The sequence below is a fragment of the Rhodamnia argentea genome, unplaced genomic scaffold (genome assembly GCF_020921035.1).
Source record: "Rhodamnia argentea isolate NSW1041297 unplaced genomic scaffold, ASM2092103v1 Rarg_v2.27, whole genome shotgun sequence".
Classification (NCBI taxonomy): Eukaryota; Viridiplantae; Streptophyta; class Magnoliopsida; order Myrtales; family Myrtaceae; genus Rhodamnia; species Rhodamnia argentea.
In genome coordinates, this window is record NW_025955875.1 from 76,142 (window position 1) to 85,345 (window position 9,204).

A 9,204-nucleotide genomic window follows, 5' to 3' on the forward strand; every position below is an offset into this window, starting at 1 on the left:
GGCGATTTTCAGACATCGACTGTAGAGAGAATTTGAGCTGGAAATCATATAAGCGTTGATCCGGATTTTCCGTTTCCGGCTCTTGAAAACTGAACTTCTTATTGTGATGATGTTTTTGTCTTTGTTCGCTTACCTCCTAAAAAGGAGAGGTGAGAGGCCGATTTACACCAGCTGTTGACCTCAGACTTGAAACTCCTACTAGGGCTGCTCTCGTGGTGCCTGAAGGTCTACGACTCGTATTCCATCCTAATATGATTGGTGGTTCAAGAAGATGCTCGGATCCCGGCCCTATTTCGTTGGCAGGCTCCCATTGGATCTACTCCTCTTTCTGTGCTGCCTGCTGTGAAGCATCCCGTTTTGCTCGCTGTTGTGCCCGGCCCATAAGAATGGACTTCGCTCTGCCTACTTCTCCTCGAAAGGTGTAATCTTCATCAAAGGATGTACGATTCATTCCTAAACACCGAAACAACGGTTGATACAGGCATTCGGGCAGGTGATGGGTGCAACTAGTCCATATACGATTCAATATGTCTCACTAGCAAGATCCACCAAAAAGACGGGGGGAAATATGAGAGAAAGAAGGCGAGAAGGAAGCCTTCTCATTGGCTCGGTCCCTCAAATAGAAAGGTTTTCAATACCTCGCCGGAAACTACTTCAAATCAAAGCAAGCCCTCAATGTCAAAATGACAAAACAGTAAAGGGCCGTAACGCACGATCATGACAAAGGGTCACTGACTAGCATGCGATATCAATCAATACGAGACGAGGGCCCAAAAAAGAAGCTATGATGGAAGGAATAAGTTGATTTTGATGAACATATGGGTTCCAGAGTTCATCGAGGAGCAAAGTAAATAACTGAAAGAGGCGAGTCAGAGAGGTAGCTTTTCTGCCACACATAGAGGTCTTCCTTGGGCTGACCATTAATTAGGTGTGTCCGTTTGGACAGGAAGAAGTTTACCTTGACTATATGATAATCTGAATGAATCTCAAGTGTGACAGCAACTACTATCGAACCTCGAAGGGAGACATCGTAGACAAGAAGGAAAAGGATTCTATATAGCGTTAGCCCCTCCGCTCCAATAGGAAGTGATGATTGAACCAAGAGGAGATTCTCGTTCTCGAGATTGCTTATATTAACACTTTTAGTGTTGACCAGGGAGAAATCAATTCATTCAAAAATGCCCTATGTTTGATCCCAGCATTGGTCCTCCAATCGATAGATGCCATGGTTCGTAGGTACCAACAAGTGTACCAAATCCTGACCAATTAGAAAGAACCTTCCTGATTATATCTACTATACGATCTCTTACAGGTATTTAGTAGTTCAATTCAATAAAAGGTATCGAGAAGAAAGAAACTACTCACCATAGATAGCAAATCCGTCTTTAGTCTATAGATAATCCATCTTTCATCCTTTTCAGCTGCCTTCGTCAAGCAAGAAATCATACTGACTTAGACATCCATCCGGACTTAGTCTACTAGACTAAAGAGGGTGAGATGCCTTTATTGGCGCCAGCGAGGTGACTACTTACTTAGAGAAAAGCAGAGGTCTCTCCGTACCACAAGGTTTTGATTCCCACTTCCAAGTCAATGCCTATGAAAGATGTTTTCAATAGTCTGTCACGTCATCTCGATCCTCAAATGGGCGCTACCCTACCATAGATAGAAAAGATATTCCCACCTATCTATCGATTGGTCATCCCAGCCCAGTTTTGGTACTCAATCTTGATATTGTCGGGGCACCTTTCTTTAGGGTATGACCCAGGAGCGGAGCAAAGAAAACCTATCTTGCTGCTAGGCCCAATAGCGGATTCTTTTTATTATGCTGATAAACTCTTATAATCCCACATCAAGTAGTGGAGAGAGAGACAAACCGCATTTTAGGTTTGATCCTAGGATTCCTATTCCTAGACGACTTTTTTAGGCAAATTTGCTTTTTATTGTGACACTAGGCTAGTCGTCCAAATTGAATTAGTCAATGCGCTAAGTAATCTCCTTGCCTGCCCGCCTCAGGAGAAGGTGCACAGGCTCAAAAGCCATTGCCGCCGACTCACACGCTACTTTGAATCCTTACAAGACAAGAACAGAAATAGAATTTATAGCGTCAAGTGACTGAGCAACTGAACTCAATAAAAATAGAAATCTCGTGATCAAGACAGACAGTTGATTGACAGGGACTCTTTTACTGGTTTGATAAAGAGAACTTACTGGACCAAAACGCCTATAGAATTCGAATACATATTGCCAAAAAGATATATATTCTTTTATTTCTGGATGAAATAACCTCATCTTCAAGGTTTAAGCTTTTTTTGTACGTAATGGTTGAGGCTTATGGCGTGACCAACCTAAAAAAAAAAAAAATTCTAAAATTGCAAAAAAGAAGTCTTTTTGCTTCCGGACCACCTTTTCCAGCCAGATAGCGAGCGATCACTCAGCAATGAACACTAACTGAAAGCGGCCGGGAATGAGTACCTATCCCTTACGGGAATCGAACCCGTGTCTTCGACATGAAAAGACGATGTCCTAACCACTGGACGAAAGGGACCAAAAAGAAAGCCATTCTTCATAAAAGAAAGCCATTCTTCATATACCTCAGCTCCGAGAATAGAAGTGGTTCGTTTTCTTTCTATACGCAATTCAAGATTTCGTTTGTGTTCATGTTGGCGATTTCTGATGTGAATTCGGCGGGTCGTCCCCCCTTCCTACGGGTTCTCCCACCGCCCCAGTGACACACCAACCACGCCCCTTCTCTTTCTCCGATCATCAAGCCCCTGATCCCTTTCTTTGTCTTTCATCCCCCCTGAACAGAATAGCCCCGTTCTTTCGAATTCAAAAAAGAAAATAGGTGAACATGTTTCCCCTTTGAAGTGGCGAAGGCCTATGCCTAAAGTAAGAAAAAAAGTAGGTTAAGGTTACGAAGTAAGGTCAGCTGGTTAAGGAAAGCTCAGGTTATGAAATCGCTTAGCCGTTAATTCATTTTATTAATTAAGTAGTTGTGAGGCGTCGGTACGGAGTTGCGTCAGCTGTAGATATAGACTAGGCTAAGGGACAGACTTCATCTCTTCTATTCTCTTCACTTACACCAACCACTTCCGCTGAGTCTAACGAGGCTCAGGTGCGGGGCCTTCCACTGTGGACCGAGACTACGCAAAGGTAGAAATAGAAACTTCGCTGACTTTCTCATAAACCTTGATTTCGCGACGCTCAATAAGAACCCGGAATAGCGGAAATCGGTTCGTGTTCCGCTTCCAAAGTAAGTCGTCTTTGCCCAAGTTTGAACTGCAGACGACTCTCCTGTGGTTCCTTTCCTTCTTACTTGACTTCTGGGTCAACCCAACCCGAATGGGAAGAAGAGGGTCAGCCAAACAGCGGGTAGCTCCACTTTGTACATTTGCTGAGGTAGACCAATCAGGCATTTTAGAAAAGGGAAGGGAACTTATCACCGAAGGAGGCAGTCAGAATGAAGGAGGCGGGAAGCTACCGCTTCAAGCTTATCCTTGACTTTTTTTTAGAGCGTACCGCTATTGAATTGAAATAAGAAAAAGGTTGTTGGATGAAATAATCGGAGTGACAAATGATTACGGTTGCGGAAACCGGATAAAGTCGGGAACCGTCGGTTACCTTTTGAATCAAAGTAGCGACGAGCCTAGTACTACGACTACAGGGGGGGAAGCTACCGCTTCGTAGACAGCTTCGCTTCCTCGTCGCTTCTTTCTGGCGACTAGCTTCTCAAGTGGGTGGCTTGGTAAGCAAGCTACCTTCAGAATCAGTAAAATCCCTATCAATAATAGACCGGAATGGTGGGTTTGGAACCCTACTTCAATGGAAAGGGGGAATCGCCCTTTCACAGCCGCTCCTCTACAACTACCTTTCGCCCAACATGATCACGAACGAAGACAGAGAATTGCGTATATAGGAGGAGGAAACAAACCAACCCACTTGTCCTGATCAGAACGATTGAAGAAAGAGAATGGTGGCCCCTTTCGCCCAGGGGACATCGTCGGAGAACAATGTCGGGGACAGGGTGAGAACCTTCCGTTGGTTACGCCCTTGTTGTGTTGGTTCTTCCATATTTAGATATGGAGATAGATCCAGATAGAGATCTATCTCTTTCTATCGATAGATATATTGAGAAATGGATATTGATCTGGTTTCAAGATCTATGAAGAAGAGAGATCCCTAAATATCCATTGGAAAAAAGAGATGAATAGAGTTGATAGGGCGGAGCCAGCTGAAGGAAGGTCGCTAACGCGACCCTGCAATCTTTCTAAAGCAACAAGGGAGAAAGTTGACTTTGAGAAAGAAGGTGCTTACTGCTCGCTCGCTGTCTACTAAACGAGCCTTCACTGCCCGCCCGGCCCCTATCTTTAATCTTAAGTAAAGAGTGAAGTCAAATCAATGAAGTGAACAGCCCAACCTCTTTGTTTGAAGCTTTGCCAGGAAGCTTCTACTTGTTGAAGCTTTGCTTCCCCTAATTCCAAAACACAACAATAGACTTGCAACTAGAGTATAGGAAAAAGCTTCTCTTTGATAGCGGGGGGTTCAGAAAGGATCTGATCGTAGATAGAGACTGAAACCTGTGCGGGGGTAAGGGCGGATGTAGCCAAGTGGATCAAGGCAGTGGATTGTGAATCCACCACGCGCGGGTTCAATCCCCGTCGTTCGCCCATCAATAAATGGACCATTTGTTACGGAGACACAAGACAAACCTAGAAAGCATTTTTTCTGCAAGTCATCTCGAGGCTTTCAAACGCATCCAAGCAATGGGTATCCGATTGAAAGAAACCATAGATTCGCGTCGCCTACTTTCTGAAAGCACAAATGGGATGGCGGATCATGAATTCTATGAAGTTTTTCATACCTCACTAATCAGCCTTACACTTTTTAGTTCATAATGAATGAAATGAACCCCCGGATGAAGAGAAAATCTCCCCTCCCTTTGACTAAACCATGGGGAGCCCCGAGTAGTTTACCGGACAAATGAAGTTGTCGTGACGAGACCTTTCTTAGTTGAAGATGGGAAAAGACTTCTCTTCATCACGAGACTGATCGGATCTGCCGTAGACACACGAGAGACCTCCACAAGGCAGGCTAAAAGAGTAAGAGGGCAACAAGCAAAGAGTTATGCTTTCATTTCTTTGTTGAGATTGAAATCAAGTTCTTTAAAAAGGGGCTAGGTATAATGCACGCAGGCCAAGTCAAGAAAAGGACTTCCTTACTTTTCTTTCATAGTCGTCAACATGACTAGTAGTTTGAAGCCTTAAGAAAACGGTTTTTTTCGGCACTCGGTTCCTTCGTCTTAAGTCAAGTTCAGTTTACTTTTTCGATTCGGAACTCTTAGTCGAGCTGATGGCGAGATCGATTTTTTGTTCGAGGTTAAAGAGGAAAGAGAGGAACCACCGCCCAATGGTGCTTTTACGAAAGTACGGTCACCGGTGGCTAATACCTTCTCGACACTATCGAACCGTCAATCCACTCTCAATCGCTCTTTTTAGTGGGGAGGAATTGTTTTCGTATCCTGGACTTAAGGAAGGCAAAAAGTGCCCTATCTGCCTTGTTGGGGGGGCAGTGCCAGTTCTTTCTTTTCATTTCAAGTCAAGCTCCGTATCCCTATCTCTTTTTAGGTTGGCATAACAAAGAAAGATGGTGCCAAGAAAGAACACATACCCATAACTTTTTGAAAGTTCGGGATCGTCAGGGAGCCCCTATAGACGTAAAGACTTGACTTCACTGAACCGGCACTACTATTTGTCGGCTCCTACCACTCGTCCCTCGTCTGCTCGTCGAGTGCGTCCCTTGCCCTTGCTCGTCTCTAGTAGTTTTTTCTCTAGTAGCCGATCGACTTTCTTCGCCCCTCTCCCGCTTATTGATTAGGGCGAGTCACTCAAGTCCCTTGTCATTCGTCCCTCTTTTACGAAAATCCCGGGGTTTATGCGTTTTTCGGAAACTCAAGTCGCTCGTCAAGCTAAAAACAGAGGAGTTCCCTCACTACGAAAGGTGTCCCGTGGATGGACGAGTTCCTAAACTACGAAAGATATGGAGCGGATGGCGTACTGATAGATCTCCTATTCGTTCTGGATCCAGCTGAAAAAGCCCTTTTTTTATTAGTAAAGTTGCTCGAGACCGGATAATTTTAATACAATCTAGAAGATCTGGTAGAATGGTAGAAGAATCTATGGGTTCGTTAGGAATCGATAGTCGTTGTCTGGACATACGAGTCACAGCCGGCCGGGAAGAGGAGAGATCAACGACGAAGCTACTAGTTGGAAAGGAAAGGACAAGACCACCTTTCGTACATTTCTACTGGTCCAGAATTCGAATAGCGAACGAAAGACCAGGAGATTGGATTTAGAAAGCACTTCCAGCAGGGTTGACGGCTGTGTGGCCCTCATTCAGCTGGAAGTAGGAAATCAATCCCGGCACGACCGATGACTTAGTCTCCTTCTCCGCTTCGACTCAACCACCTACCTAACTTCTTAGAAAAGATCCGATAGATAGCAGCTACCTAAGGCGCTTTTAAGCCCTTCACCAATCACGGGCTTTCATCTAGTAAGTCCTAGTACTATGTTCTCCAAGCTTGACTAATAGAATAGGCAGGCCTTTTAGAGAACAGTAGAATGTTGGGTTAGCTCTGCCTTTAAGTGATAGGGGGCTGAGGGGTGACCGATCCGGTCAGTCAAAAAATAGGTTAAAAAAAAGGTGTGTCTGGTCTGGTGTAGCTAATGTGACTTTCTTGATCTATAGTTCCTCTTCTTTCTCTTCTCTCTCTTGACCAATGCTCCGGCTTCCATAACTCAAAAGATCCGCCGTTGTGACACAGGTGTATCGAGGTAGGCCGTGGATTGAATAGAGAAAGAAGGGCTCGTATTTGACAGATTTCGAGCAACCCCCAACCTTCTACTTGGCCACTCCTCTCTCTTCCGGCTCTAAGTGACCTGACCACTTTCATGCTTCGAATGAGAAGTTGCGCTTTCGATCTTGTTCTCAGCTCCGGGTCTGGTCCTTTAGGCGAGGCTCTTTACTTTACAGGGTGGTTCCCTTTACGGTTCAGGAATTCGTGGTTGGCTTACTTTTGTTTGTTTGGTTACAGTTCATGCCCACTCGTCATGAACCCCCGCCCGCCCCGACGCTGAGTCGCAACTCTTCCTGTAGAAAGCTCCTTCAACTGATTCAAGTGATTCAGTCAGTAGGAAAGTCAGATGCCTCTCCTGCAGGCCGAAACATTTCCTTTGAATAGATGCGGTTCTCCCCATAAAGAAAGAATGAGTGCTCACTCTTATGTTTGGTTTGGGGCCCACCCAATTTTGGTGCGAAATCTCACCTTTTGGAAATCTCAAATAAAGGAAAGTGGGAGTATAGGTTTTTTGAAGACCTCTCCCTTCTTCATTATTCTAATCATTTCATTAGGTAGGACACTCGCCCTACCCTACTTCTAAGGATAGATAGAAAAGGTGGGAGAGGGTTTAGGAGGTATTTTGAGCGCATGCTTGTTGCTTTAATAGAGAAAGGGCTTGGCATTTCACTCTTTGTTGTGGGGTTGTCACGGATTGGCCGGCCATACGGATAGGGAAGTCCAAGGAGCTTTTTCTTTGTGGAGGTTTCACATCACATTAGTCATTCCATTCCTTCCGGAAAACCTAAAACGTGCAGGCCTACCTAAGAATAGAGAGGGTACTTTCTGATTTGAAAATTAGGTTCTATTACGATGTATACGATGGGATATAGTTGAAGAAGAAAACTGGTTCTTCTCTTGATCCAATTTTGTTTGATTGATCTTGCCACTTAGAACTGGTGGGTAGGTCTGTCTTTCTCTGGATCCCGCTGAGCTGAAAGACATGAGACATACATAAAAAATCGTTTAGATCCGGACCGGGCTCTCGAAAGCTCATGTGACCGGAGGTGGGAAGATATGGGCTGGAAAAGCATGTTAATAATCACCGCGGGCCCTTATGCCCCGAGTGCTCAGCTTCGTCCCAGAAGTGGAACTAACTGGAGGGTCGGTATGCGAAGAGAGGTCTCCCTTGTAACAGGAGTGAAGAATGACCCGACCCGGCCACAAGAAGACAGGCAGAGTGGCGGGGCAATGGTACCAGACGTTAAGGAGAGAGAAGTGAGTTGGTCTCGATGATAGCCCAGGCGAGTCTCGTGTGTGATAGTCTGACCCGGATGTTGGATATAGTTCCCTTCGGGTTAGGGTTCCAAACCTGCCCTATCCCTTGTTGCCCCGGAGCTCGAGGTCTACTTCTACCTAGATACATACAGCTTGCCTTACCACCATTTCAGAGCCGATGCCCCCTTTTCTGATAGAGGGGAGTGAGAAAGAGATTTATTTTCGGATCGCCTAAGTCAATAGCTCAAAAATAGGTGGAGTTCGCCCTTTCCTTTGAAGCATAGTTAAGTGTTGCAACAGGGGGGTTGTTCAGCGAACGGGAAGCAAACAAAGTCTCCATACCAACATGGAAGGCTTCGCAGCTATCCAGAAGAGAGCCTTACTCTATAGGGGTGCTAACGCTTTACTAATAGAATCTCAAGTCAAGGCTCTTCTTCTGTTCTACAAATCTAACTAATCTATACGACTACTAAGACTAGGTCTTATAGAGTGAACTAGCATAGTAATTTGTCTATTTTTTGTGCTACTAGAAGCCTAAGCCGCACTATACTATACTTGACTGAACCTCCTTACGCCGGTTCAAAGAAGGCAATAAGAGAGGACTGACGCGTCAGCTTCGAGAGCGCCTTTTCCTTAAGCATTTCTTTCTCCATCTAAGGTCAGGGAAGAACCTAAGGGAAAAACCGCTTTATTACCAATTAGTTGGAAGAAAGAAGGAGCCGCTCGTCCCGGGAAACGAAGTACGCTTTGGTGAGCGAGAAGCAGCCAGGTATAGGAGAAGGGGCGGTTGGCTTAGTAAAGATAGTATAAAGTTCCACTTTGTGAATAGTGCCTCGGCTCGGTTGAGTAATGTAGTTCGCTCGGCTCGCAGCGGACTTGTTCTATTCTAGTGGAAAGACATTTCTCTCTGGGAAAAAACATAATCTTTCTATATTTGTTCGTTAGAGCTCATCACTGAAGAATGGTGGCTTGACCTTTTGGAATTAGAGAATAACTTCTTCGCGTGGGCGGCGTACGTACAAGGCTGTTCGGACCCCCTCCCTCTTGTATGAGGTGCGTTGCCATCGTCTCTTTCTCCTTTGCCAGGTTACATG

The 9,204-nt window shown here is 45.1% G+C and overlaps 1 non-coding gene across 1 annotated transcript; it reads right to left on the minus strand.

Moving 5' to 3' along the window:
• Positions 1-2,473: 2,473 nt before the first annotated feature.
• Positions 2,474-2,545, minus strand: TRNAE-UUC. Its single transcript has one exon. It is a non-coding gene; the product is annotated as a tRNA-Glu (tRNA).
• Positions 2,546-9,204: the final 6,659 nt, after the last annotated feature.